At 43.7% G+C, this 2,611-nt stretch overlaps 1 pseudogene; it reads right to left on the bottom strand.

Annotated features, from left to right (window-relative positions):
- Nucleotides 1-261: 261 nt before the first annotated feature.
- On the bottom strand, nt 262-1,328 carry LOC148442252 (uncharacterized; annotated as a pseudogene).
- Nucleotides 1,329-2,611: the final 1,283 nt, after the last annotated feature.

Raw genomic sequence — 2,611 nt, 5'->3', positions numbered from 1 at the left:
TAATGAATGTGCGCGTGGATGACCAATGCGCAGCCTGCATGCTGTAGAGGTAAGGCTCTAGCGGCTGCAGAAGTAACAGCCACCCCATGGAGGGAATGGCCTTTGAAGAGGGAAGTGTCTGCTCCCGAATTTTGCTTGGCCAAAACTATCCAGCCCCTGATCTAGGAAGGTCTGGCAGATCGAAAGGTAATGAATAGATTGTAGATGAAGGGTGCTGTGAGTGCAAAGTACGCTGATAAACAATCGACTATGCGATCAGGGTCAGACTGGTCTCTGACCAGGTCGAAGTCTACAAGGGGACTGGCGTTCTTTGAGCAGGTAAATCTGTAGAGAGGAAGGGACAGGCCTTTTTCTACAATCTTTAATAACCACCTGTCTGTGGTAATCTGCCTCCAGGAAGCAATTGCATGAGAAAGACACGGAGAAGGGGGTGTGTAATTTCCTGGAGGGGTTGGTACTTCCGGACACACCACCTCTTGCAACACATGTCCGATAGAAGCCTCCCTTGGGCGCTCTGGGGTTGCCTTGCTGCTCTCGGGTCGTACTTCTGGCTGCGACAGAACAACCCTTCTGGCAAAAGGGGCGCTTGTTAGGCAGGTGGCCTCTCAGGTCTGCAAAGGATTTGCGGACCTTATAATGGACCTTCATCTCATCAATTAAGTCCGGCCCAAAGAGGTTAGTGTTGTTCAGATTAGGGACATCTACTTGCCTGGGAGCTAGATTAGTGAGACCTGCTCTAGCTAGCCAGCGAGTTCTGCGGGAGTTAGATTAGAAAATCAAAGGTCTGGCCGATCATTAATGTAGTCGTGCTAATAGCTTTCAAAATTGCCATTTTAGAAGCTACAAGGGAGTCTAGGGAGCCGCTAGAGACTCCTTCTTTCTCTGCCTTGTCTAAGACAAACAGCAGTGGGCCAGCAGCGTCTGAGACTTTGAACTGTATTTTTCTCAGTAATTTATCAATAGTATCACTCTGGATCTTATCCCCCACGAGTGAAGAGAGGGCTGGATCAACTTCTGGGCCAAAAAGGGCAGGGATGTCCTGAATGCCGATATGGTTACGGAGAACCATTTTGTCCTTAATGAGGGCTGTCCAGAAGGCTAATTGGTCGAAATTATACACTTGAGAATGCTCACTCAGAGCCCAACGTGAAGTATATAATTTAGAAAAATGCATTCTGCCTGTAAGAGCCTCTCGTTACATTTGCATGTCGCTATACTCGCCCCTGCCGGAAGATGCACTAGTTCTAGTCACTTCCTCTGACTGCCAGTCCTCAGAGGTGTAAGTGTCGAGATGGGGGCAGTGCGTGCTGCTGACTAGCCCCGTTATGAGAACGCTGTTCCGTATGGTGCCGATCAGAGGCAGGGAAGGTATGCCGGCCGTGTGCAGGAGAATTTGGTCTGCTTCGGACCACTGAGGTATTCCAGCTACGGGGAATAGCCGGGAAAGAGATGATGTGTCATGAACAGGCATCTCTGGAAGAAACTTTGGTGGCATGTTTCTTTTTTGAAGTGTGTTCTCTCACCACTTTATGAGAGTACTGTATGCTGGTGGGGAAGGGGGCTGTTTAGCCTGAACTGAGTGTGAGTGAGCTCACCTTCCTCTCAAACTGTCCCTGCTGTCTTCTGACCTGACAGGGTTAAACAGTTTCCTCCTTTTAAATAATGTCTTCTCATCTGAGGAGGAACTATTAATAGCCTCAGGCAAGCCCTGCTTAGAGGACAGCCTGTAAAGGTCGGTAAACACCTAGCAGATATATCTGTAGATGATGGTCGTTTATATACACTGAATGACCAATATGTCTGAATGACGTCGTTGACAGACATATCGCTGGTACACATTGGCCGACGGGCACCAATATATCTGTGTACCCAGCTTTACTCCTCTTAAAAGTCACTGACATGGTGTCTGTAAAATCTGGCAGGGGACGGGGGCCAGCCCGCTTATATATATTAAGAATAAAAAGGTAAGTATAGTTATCTGTCCAGAGTGAATATCCCTCCAACAATAGCCACATAAATGAATCCTATATCTCCATAAAACGGATATCATGTACTGTCTGTTTCACACTTTGAATTCTGTCAATAATGTTATATAAATACATTCCAAGAAGAATGTCCAACAGATCATATGAAGTAAGCCAGCCAATTTATGTTGCCGCTCATAAGGGGGCTATACTTAGTGGGTACCCCATAATCTGTATTGTCAAAACAATATATTTATTTTAAATAAAATATATATATTTATTAGTTCATGTAAAAAAAGGGATATTGTATGCCATAGGGTTAACACTGAGAAATTCCTCTATTTCATTAGGGGCGAATACCAAATTTTATTGCTAAAATTACATGTATATCCTTTATTACTGAATACAGTTTCTCACTGTTATAACAGTAATCACATACATATCTCTACAAGTTCATATAAAATATAGTAAATATAAGGGCAGAAATGTTATATTATCCCATACTATAAATATACCTGAAAATAGGTAAATATACTTGAACATAAAATAAAAATAATGCATATTTAATGTGTGTAGTTGCCCTGTGTATCTCATTTTAGATTGTGCTACTATAGAATTTAAGATTATGTACCAAACAGTGTGACTTA

The sequence above is a fragment of the Taudactylus pleione genome, unplaced genomic scaffold (assembly GCF_031769625.1).
Source record: "Taudactylus pleione unplaced genomic scaffold, aTauple2 ptg001593l, whole genome shotgun sequence".
NCBI classification, from domain to species: domain Eukaryota; kingdom Metazoa; phylum Chordata; class Amphibia; order Anura; family Myobatrachidae; genus Taudactylus; species Taudactylus pleione.
This window is presented reverse-complemented; position numbering and strand designations above follow the sequence as displayed.